The 10,784-nt window shown below is 45.3% G+C and overlaps 1 long non-coding RNA gene across 1 annotated transcript; it reads right to left on the bottom strand.

Annotated features, from left to right (window-relative positions):
• Positions 1–5,928: 5,928 nt before the first annotated feature.
• Positions 5,929–8,523, bottom strand: LOC140695377 (uncharacterized). The gene is made up of 4 exons (XR_012071107.1): positions 8,413–8,523; positions 7,572–7,644; positions 6,404–6,515; positions 5,929–6,194 (listed from the first exon to the last, which is right to left on the bottom strand). It is a non-coding gene; the product is annotated as an uncharacterized lncRNA (long non-coding RNA).
• Between the last annotated feature and the right edge of the window lie 2,261 nt (positions 8,524–10,784).

Raw genomic sequence — 10,784 nt, 5'->3', positions numbered from 1 at the left:
CCTGAGAGTGCGGGTGTTTCAGCAGAAATCAACAGACGGTTATGTATTCCGGGTGTATGGATATTACAGGAACATAAGTTTCCTTTATTGGGTCTCTGTGTACTGTGAACTGTTAGAAAGTTTAAAGACGTGTGAAACCATCAACTGAAAATGGACACGCTTCCGTCCATTGGTACTGTGCATACAGATCTGAACAAAAGGAAAGAGGGAAGAACAAAGGCCCATGGGACGATAGTGGGAAGAATCACATTTACCTTAGGAACCTCTGGTCGGATGCAGCCCCTCCCCCAACACTGACAAGATGCAGCAGCCATTGGGGATGGCAGTTACCGGTTGGATTCCAGGTGGAATGTTGGTGTGTACCGTGAGGCTTGTTGTGGCTGTTGGATCCTAGGTAACCGGGCAGAGTTCTGTGGGTGGATCAGTGTGATGGAGGGGCTGCCGCCCTCTGTGGAGCTTGGCTTAGGTCTTTGGTCCGGGAAGCTGTGTAAATTGAGATAATGCTGCTGCCCAAAGACCTGAGTTCACAGGTCAGTTTCCAGAACCTGAAAGGGAAGACAGTGGAAGATCTGCCTGTCATCAGCTTACTGGTGAGGCTGCGAGGTTCTTTCAGACTTGCTCAGTCCCGGTGGAGTCGACTTTATGGGAGACACCAAGAGAAGCTGGGCGAAAAGCTGGCTGCACGGATTGAGGAGAGATGAGAACACATTGATGAGAGACGTTCTGCTACAATGGATAAGACTGGCCTGGAGACAGCTGTAGAGGATACCAGGCTCGCAAGACATTCATGAGACATATTGAACCTCGCTGAAACTGGCAGAAACATACGGAGTGCCAACGTGGACTTGAGGAAGTTCCTCGATTCTCTGCTCCAAGTACGGGTCCAAGATCCCTGACGTCTAAAAGAGAAGAGATGGCAGAGATGATCAAAACGCTCATGTTCTTGGAAGAGGTCGTGACAATCCACACGTCCCAAGGGGCATTTCCATGCCACTCAGACCAAAATGCACCAAGCCCAGCTAAGCATTTTTCCCAGGTTTGGGCCTAGCTATCAAGCACTTGCTCCTAAATCCCCAACACTCAGGCATCCATTTGGAAGGGTCAGTACCTGAGCTGCAATGAAGCCAGTACGAGAAGAGCAAGCCCCTCCTAGGATCAGAGTTCCTCCAGCTTCACACTCTGTGAACAACTCTGAATTCCTAAAGGTCAAAGAGTCTCGACTGAAATAGATGGGAATTGAATACTTAGCTCACACAATGAAACGATGGCCTTCCGCTAGATTCAGCAAATGCTGGGTTTATGTCTTCTCTGGAGTGAAGGGAGTGTGGTAAGTGAGGGGAATCTTTGACTGAACTTGTATATGTATTAGGCCTCAGTTTTTCAAGACAGTATAAGTAAATAGTATAAGTCAGATAGTGAACTAAACCGTAAAAGTCGCCAATGACTTTAAAGACAGCTTATGTGGATCCTGTTTCACTTGATCAAGCCCCCAGGGGCACTATATCATGGGGGTGCAGACTTGGTTGTATTAAATGGCTTTACCCAACATGATCGGCTGATTAATCGTTCTCATCACTGATTGAAGAACACCTGGTTCTCCATAGACTAGCATAACTGCAGCAGGGTTCTCCTAGCTAAAATGCCTCTAGGTGCTTTTGAATTCAAACCTCAATGTATATATTTGGTTTGTTTTCTCTTGTAATTTCCTAGAGAGGGATGTTACCCCTTGAAATGCCAACATTGGCCAGAAGGGTCATTGGGACTAAAGGGCACCACATGCACAAGTGTATCCAAGGTTGGGGGTTATTTCATGTTTCCAATAGTTATTTCATGGTTCCTGTTGGTTTCGGAGGCTTCAACCGTAAAGAGCTGACATGACCCCTTTAACAGTTTGGACTGCTAGGTTGCATTCTATCTGTCTAGGTTTTCCGTAGAGCTGACAAAATGTTACCAAAATTGACAAGTCTGGCTTCTAGGTCGATACAGTGTGTTTCAAAAAATAACTTCATTTTCCTATAACTCCCAAAACATGTAAATGAATTCTGTTAAACTTCTTAAAGACTGCAAATGAGATATCAACACACTGTCATAACAGGTGTCTTCGGACAATTCCTCCCAACAAGGCTGTATAGAAACAAAGAGCTTATCAAATATCACATTTCTGTGAAATGTATCTGGATAGTGTTGATTCATCGATGCCCAGTTGGCAGAGAAGAAGTGCAAACTGCACTCACTCGCTCCCATGTACAGAGCAATGGAAACATCCACTCACCCAGCCCTTGGCACAGGACACTTGCCGAAGAGAGGTCTGTTACTTCCAAAGACAGGATGAGGCCTCAGGACACCTGGAAGCAGGAGAAGGCAAAGCAGGGAATGGAAACCAGTGCAGGGTCTGACCCCTGGTGATGGAGCAACAAGGGTGAAACTCTGTTTACCTTGGACGCACACTCTCAAGCAGACAGGAGACATGGGATTGAAGGTGATGTGCTGAGATTTACAGGAGTGCACAGCAGATACTTGGCTGACAGAACTCAAAGAAACCAGCACAAAATCTCCCCACAGTTGACTCTGAGACCAAGATCCGAGATGCCAAATTTGAGGCAGCAGAGGCAACGTTCAGTGAGGGATAGGGCTACGGATGATGGCACACGATGAGTCTCAGGGATCTGGAGTGCATTGTGGGATGTGGTGGGTGGAATCAAGAGAGCAAACCGAACTGTGTACCAATGATAAAGCAACCTCACTGGTCGCGCGGTTGAGATTACCGATACGTCCCATGGCCACACCCAGTGCATCTGCAGGACCAGGGACCAATTGGGCATTTTGCCAATAGAGCACGTGTGGGGCTGAATCAGAGCTATCGTGCATCTGGTCTGAGGGATCCAGGGGGCCTTGGGTTTGAAATCAGAATGAAAAGCCTTAGGATCTGCTACATTCCTAACCTGGGCTGGGATTATGGTTTCATTTGAGGCACAGGATGCACAACAGCTCTGTGGTTGCCTTCGTGCACCTGTGCCACAAGGATGAGAGGACAAGAAAGAGTGGTCCAAGTCCACAGCGTGAGAAGAGGAAGCATTTCCTTCAGCACTATCTCCCAAAAGCGGATGCTACCTTTTGGATGGCACCGGCACGGTACGGCACCGAGGACACCAAGGTAGGTCTGCGGGATCATTCCAGCAGGCCCTGATGTGTGACATCCATGGATGAGCTTCCACTGGTGTTTCAGGAGACAGAGAAGCCCTGGGAAGAACTGCTTTCATTGGGACATTCCCGTGGCACTACAAAGCACAAGCGCACTCTCAGTTTGCTTTGTTTTAAACACTCCAAAATGACATAGAGCACAATGCAGAGCTGAGAACCTTTAGAAGCCTCATTTCCACAAGAGGACACCTGCGCACTTTCAGAATTGTGAGATAAGCGTAATCAAAATGAAGTTATGCTAATCAAAATAGTATGGGATGTTCATCACAACAAATGCAACACCAGCAATTGGAGATATACCAGACAACACACACAGGAACAGAATATGGCATCAATGTCTAGGAGAAATTCTCCTCACAGAAATCCCATGGAATTGCGTAGAGCCAAGAGTCTAAAATTTCACTTAACAAAGCCCTAGAAGTCTACATTAGATACCTGATATTACCTGACCAGTAGATATGAAGAAGTACACTAAAAGAAACAGGAAGAACCATATTCAGTTCCAAAGTTATTAAAGCCCAAAAGATAAGCTTTCCAAAAAGTAGACTGCAAAACGCTCTCCAGACCAAGTGTTGAAAATGGAGGTCAGGAAAACACTGAAGAACAAAAGGTTTTCAGAATCACAAAAGGCAGATTATCAGAAAAGGGGAAGAGAAAGTCTAAAAACGAGCCAAAAAATATCAGAAAACTCAATGGATGTGATAATATCAGGGCTAAAATTCAGTCCTTAACAGACTAGATAATGCAGAGGGACGCGTGAATGACTGTGAAGACAGGGGAACAGAAATCCCTCGGTCAGAAGCAGACATAGGAAAGCAAGTGCAAACCAATGAATCATTGCCGTTGAATCCTGGTTTAAGACAGGGCATGAAAGACTAGAGTTCATAAGAATCCCAGATGGAAAAGCAAGATATAAAGGAACAAAAAATGTCTGAAAATGTATCTGTAGAAAAATCAGACTGAAACTTGCTGATAGCCAAGAAAGAATCATCTATGCGAATTCAGGAATTACACAGCATCCAAAGGAGGTGGAATCCCAATAGACCTACCAGCAGCTGTATGATTCAAATCAACAAAGTTCACGAATATCCCAGTGATTTAAAATGCACCTGGAGGAAACAACATAGTCACAAGGGAACCTCCAGAGGGGTTTCAGCTGATATCTCGGGCAGCAATATTGCAGGACAGGGAGGAGTGCCAGGACACAGACCATATCCTGAATGGCCAAATGCTGCCACCTAGGGTAGCCTATGCCCCATGACCACCATTTCTAATAACGGCAGAGCTAGGGAATTCCACAGACCGGCAAATCTTAAAAGAATTCAGCAGTTCAAAACTTCTTCTAAAAGGAAGGTTGAGAATACTCCCCTGAATAGAAAAGCAGCAAGATGAAATGGAAAGAAGAAAACCATTATTGGAAATGCAAGAAGAGCATGAGTGGCAAAGAAGAAACAAGAAGAAGGCAAGGAGGACATCAAAACCCTAAAGATGGGAGAGGGAAGCAGGAAATCATAGGTGATTGGAAGCACTCTCTTAAGTGAATCAGCTTATTGGACTCTCTGTTTGAAGCGAAAGGAGAGATGCATGGCCTGACGTGTTTGCAAAACAAGCAAGAAGCAGACCAACAAAGAATCAAACCAACAAACAAGCACCAAAAGGGTACGGTTGGCTGACATATACCAAGGGAATCATGATTATTCAAAAGAAAATACTCAAGGTGATGTCAAGGATCATTCAGCACGCATCGACCCAGTATCGCGGCTTGCATGTACTCAGCACACTTGTCTTCGGAAATCAGAGGCGTGCATTCATATTCGTAAATATTGATTCATAAGAGCATATCGTGACCTAAGCCAAATGCCGATTTGGAATCAAATGGATTCCTAGTCCGTGATGTAGACTTGTATGTCTTCCAACAGGATGAAGGAATGCCATATTCTACGCTACGTAGAGAAGAAATGTAAGAAGCCTATAACAAAGGCACGTAGATCTGCCAAAGTGTACTAAGAGCAAAAGAGACAGACAGTAAAGTGCACATTGGGGTTGGTTTCATTTCTTGGAATTTCAGCCCCCATGAAACAAGTGGATCCATGTCCTGAGAGTGCGGGTGTTTCAGCAGAAATCAGGCGACGCATATGTATTCCGGGTGTACGGATATTATAGGAACATAAGTCTCCTTTAGAGGGTCTCTGTGTACTGTGAACTGTTAGAAAGTTTAAAGACGTGTGAAACCATCAACTAAAAAGGGACCCACTTCCCTCCATTGGTACTGTGCATTCAGATCTGAACAAAAGGAAAGAGGGAAGAAGAAAGGCCCATGGGAAGCTAGTGGGTAGAATCACATTTACCTTAGGAACCTCTCGTCGGATGCAGCCCCTCCCCCAACACTGACAAGATGCAGCAGCCATTGGGGATGGCAGTTACCGGTTGGATTCCAGGTGGAATGTTGGTGTGTACCGCGAGGCTTGTTGTGGCTGTTGGATCCTAGGTAACCGGGCAGAGTTCTGTGGGTGGATCAGTGTGATGGAGGGGCTGCCGCCCTCTGTGGAGCTTGGCTTAGGTGTTTGGTCCGGGAAGCTGTGTAAGTTGAGATACTGCTGCTGCCCAAAGACCTGAGTTCACAGGTCAGTTTCCAGAACCTGAAAGGGAAGACAGTGGAAGATCTGCCTGTCATCAGCTTACTGGTGAGGCTGCAAGGTTCTTTCAGACTTGCTCAGTCCCGGTGGAGTCGACTTTATGGGAGACACCAAGAGAAGCTGGGCGAAAAGCTGGCTGCACGGATTGAGGAGAGATGCGAACACATTGATGAGAGACGTTCTGCTACAATGGAGAAGACTGGCCTGGAGACAGCTGTAGAGGATACCAGGCTCGCAAGACATTCATGAGACATATTGAACCTCGCTGAAACTGGCAGAAACATACGGAGTGCCAACGTGGACTTGAGGAAGTTCCTCGATTCTCTGCTCCAAGTACGGGTCCAAGATCCCTGACGTCTAAAAGAGAAGAGATGGCAGAGATGATCAAAACGCTCATGTTCTTGGAAGAGGTCGTGACAATCCACACATCCCAAGGGGCATTTCCAAGCCACTCAGACCAAAATGCACCAAGCCCAGGTAAGCCTTTTTCCCAGGTTTGGGCCTTGCTATCAAGCACTTGCTCTTCCCTCCCCTCCTCTCAGGCATCCATTTGGAAGGGTCAGTACCTGAGCTGCAATGAAGCCAGTACGAGAAGAGCAAGCCCCTCCTAGGATCAGAGTTCCTCCAGCTTCACACTCTGTCAACAACACTGAACTCCTAAAGGTCAAAGAGTCTCGACTGAAATAGATAGGAATTGAATACTTAGCTCACACAAAGAAACCATGGCCTTCCGCTAGATTCAGCAAATGTTGTGTTTATGTCTTCTCTGGGGTGAAGGGAGTGTGGTAAGTGAGGGGAATCTTTGACTGAACTTGTATATGTATTAGGCCTCAGTTTTTCAAGACAGTATAGGTAAATAGTATAAGTCAGATAGTGAACTGAACTGTAAATGTCGCCAATGACATTAAAGACACAGCTTATGTGGACCATCTTTCACTTGATTCAAGCCCCCGGGGGCACTATATCATGGGGTTGTAGACTTGGTTGCGTTAAATTGCTTTACCCAACGTGATCGGATGATTAAGCGTTCTCATCACTGATAGAAGAACACCTGGTTCTCAATAGAGTAGCATAACTGCAGCAGGGTTCTCCTAGCTATTATGCCTCTAGGTGCTTTTGGATTCAAACCTAAATGGATATATTTGGTTTCTTTCCTCTTGTATTTTCCTAGAGAGGGATGTTACCCCTTGAAATGCCAACATTGACCAGTAGGTGTCATTCGGAGTAAAGGGCACCACATGCACAAGTGTATCCAAGGTTGGGGGTTATTTCATGTTTCCAATAGTTATTTAATGGTTCCTGTTGGTTTCGGAGGCTTCAACTGTAAAGAGCTGACATGACCCCTTTAACAGTTTGGACTGCTAGTTTGCATTCTATCTGTCTAGGTTTTCCGTAGAGCTGAAAAAATGTTACCAAAATTGACAAGTCTGGCTTCTAGGTCGATTTAGTGTGTTTCAAAAAATAAATTCATTTTCGTATAACTCCCAAAACATGTAAATGAATTCTGTTAAACTTCTTAAAGACTGCAAATGAGATATCAACACAATGTCAAAACAGGTGTCTTCAGACAATCCCTCCCACCACGGATGTATAGAAACAAAGAGCAAATCAAATATCAGATTTCTGTGAAATGTATCTGGATAGTGTTGATTCATCGATGCCCAGTTGGCAGAGAAGAAGTGCAACCTGCACTCACTCGCTCCCATGTACAGAGCAATGGAAACATCCACTCACCCAGCCCTTGGCACAGGACACTTGCCGAAGAGAGGTCTGTTACTTCCAAAGACAGGATGAGGCCTCAGGACACCTGGAAGCAGGAGAAGGCAAAGCAGGGAATGGAAACCAGTGCAGGGTCTGACCCCTGGTGATGGAGCAACAAGGGTGAAAGTCTGTTTAACTTGGACGCACACTCTCAGCGGACAGGAGACATGGGATTGAAGGTGATGCACTGCGTGTTTGAAGAGTGCACAGCAGATGCTTGGCTGACAGAACTCAAAGAAACCAGTGCAAAATATCCCCACAGTTGGTTCTGAGACAAAGATCCGAGCTGCCAAATTTGAGGCAGCTGAGGCAGCGGTCAGGGAGGGATAGGGCTACGGATGATGGCACACGCTGAGTCTCAGGGATCTGGAGTGCGTTGTGGGATGTGGTGGGTCCTATCAAGAGAGCAAACCGACTTGTGACCCCAATGATAAAGCAACCACCCTAGCGAACGTGGTTGAGATTATCGATATGTCCCATGGCGACACCCAGTGCATCTGCAGGACCAGGGACCAATTTGGCATGTTGCCAATAGAGCACGTGTGGGGCTGAATCAGAGATATCATGCATCTGGTCTGAGGGATCCAGGGGGCCTTGGGTTTGAAATCAGTATGAAAAGCCTCAGGATCTGATAATTTCATAACCTGGGCTGGGATTATGGTTTGGTTTGAGGCACAGGATGCGCAACAGCTCTGTGGTTGCCTTCGTGCACCCGTGCCACAAGGATGAGAGGACAAGGAAGAGTGGACCAAGTCCACAGCTTGAGAAGATGGAGCATATCCTTCAGCATTATCTCCCAAATGCGGATGCTAACTTTTGGATGGCACCGGCACGGTACGTCATCGAGGACACCAAGGTCGGTCTGAGGGATCATTCCAGCAGGCCCTGATGTGTGACATCCATAGATATGCTTCCACTGGTGTTTCTGTAGACACAGAAGGTTTGGGAAGAACTGGTTTCATTGGGACATTCCCGTGGCACTACAAAGCACAAGCGCACTCTCAGTTTGCTGTTTTGGAAACACTCCAAATTGACATAGAGCAGAATGCAGAGCTGAGAACCTTTAGAAGCTTCATTTCCTCAAGAGGAAGTGTCCTGTGCACTTTCCCCTTTGCGAGATAAGCGTAATCAAAATGAGGTTATGCTAATCAAAATCCTACGGGGTGTTCATCACAACTAAGGCAACACCAGCAATTGGAGATATACCAGACAACACACACAGGAACAGGACATGGCATCAATGTCTAGGAGAAATTGTCCTCACAGAAACCCCATGGAATTGCGTAGAGACAAGGGTCTAAAATTTTCACTTAACAAAGCCCTAGAAATTTACATTAGATACTTGATATTACCTGACCAGGAGATATAAAGAAGTACAGTAAAAGAAATAGGAAGTACCATTTTCAGTTCCAAAGAGATTGAAGGCCCAAAAGATAAGCTTTCAAACAACTAGACTGCAAAACGCTATACAGAGCAAGAATTGAAAGCGGAGGTGAGGGAAACACTGAACAACAACAGTGTCTCAGAATCACAAAAGGCAGAATACCAGAAAAGGGAAGAGAAAGTCTAACGATGAGCCAAATAATATCAGAAAACTCAATGGATGAGATAATATCAGGGCTAAACATCAGTCCTAAGCAGACTAGATTATGCAGAGGGACCCGTGATTGACTGTGAAGACAGGGGAACAGAAATCCCTCGGTCAGAAGCAGACATAGGAAAGCAAGTGCAAACCAAAGAAAATATTGCTGTTGAATCCTGGGGTTAGACAAGGCATGAAAGACTAGGATTCATAAGAGTCCAAGATGGAAAAGAAAGAGATAAAGAAACAAAAAATGTCTGAAAAGTTATCTGCAGAAAAATCAGACTGAAACATGCTGAAAGCCAAGAAAGAATCATCTATGCGAATTCAGGAAGTACACAGCGTCCAAAGGAGGTGGAATCACTATAGACCTAGCAGCAGCTCTTTGATTCAAATCAACAAAGTTCATGAGCATCCCAGTGACTAAAAATGCGCCTGGAGGAAACCAACATAGTCACAAGAGAACCTCCAGAGGGGTTTCAGCTGATATCTCGGCAGCAATCGTGTAGGACAGGGAGGAGTGCCAGGATATAGACCATATCCTGAATGGCCAAATGCTGCCATCTAGGGAAGCCTATGCCACATGAACGCTGTTTCTAATAACGGCAGAGCTAGAGAATTCCACAGACCAGCAAATCTTAAAAGAATTCATCAGTTCGAGAAAAATAAAAAAGAATACAGCAGTTCGATTCTTATCCTAAAAGGCAGGATGAGAATTCTCCCTTGAATAGAAAAGGAACAAGATGAAATGGAAAGAAGAAAACCATTATTGGAAATGCAAGAGGAGCATGAGTGGCAAAGAAGAAACAAGAACAAGGCAAGGAGGACATCAAAACCCTAAAGATGGGAGAGGGAAGCAGGAAATCTTAGGTGATTGGAAGCACTATCTTAAGTGAATCAGCTTATATGACTCTCTGTTTGAAGCGAACGGAGAGATGCATGGCCTGACGTGTTTGCCAAACAAACGAGAAGCAGACCAACAAAGAATCAAAGAAACAAACTAGCACCAAAAGGGTATGGTTGGCTGACATATACCAAGGGAACCATGATTATTCAAAAGAAAATACTCAAGGTGATGTCAAGGATCATTCAGAATGCATCGAACCAGTATCGCGGCTTGCATGTACTCAGCACACTTGTATTCGGAAATCAGAGGCGTGCATTTATATTCATACATGTTGATTCAAAAGAGCTTAGCGTGACCTAACCCAAATGCCGATTTGGAGTCCAGTGGATTCCTAGTCCTTGATATAGACTTCCAAGTCTTCCAACAGGAGGAATGAATGCCATATTGTACCCTACGTGGAGAAGAAATGGCATAAGCCTATAACAAAGACAAGTAGCTCTGCAAATGTGTATTAAGAGCAAAAGAGACAGACAGTAAAGTGCACATTGGGGTTGGTTTCATTTCTTGGAATTTCAGCCCCCATGAAACAAGTGGATCCATGTCCTGAGAGTGCGGGTGTTTCAGCAGAAATCAGGCGACGCATATGTATTCCGGGTGTACGGATATTATAGGAACATAAGTCTCCTTTAGAGGGTCTCTGTGTACTGTGAACTGTTAGAAAGTTTAAAGACGTGTGAAACCATCAACTAAAAAGGGA

This window comes from Vicugna pacos, unplaced genomic scaffold, assembly GCF_048564905.1.
Source record: "Vicugna pacos unplaced genomic scaffold, VicPac4 scaffold_200, whole genome shotgun sequence".
Lineage (NCBI taxonomy): Eukaryota > Metazoa > Chordata > Mammalia > Artiodactyla > Camelidae > Vicugna > Vicugna pacos.
Note: the sequence above shows the minus strand (reverse complement) of the source record. Positions and strands in the feature narration are given on the sequence as shown.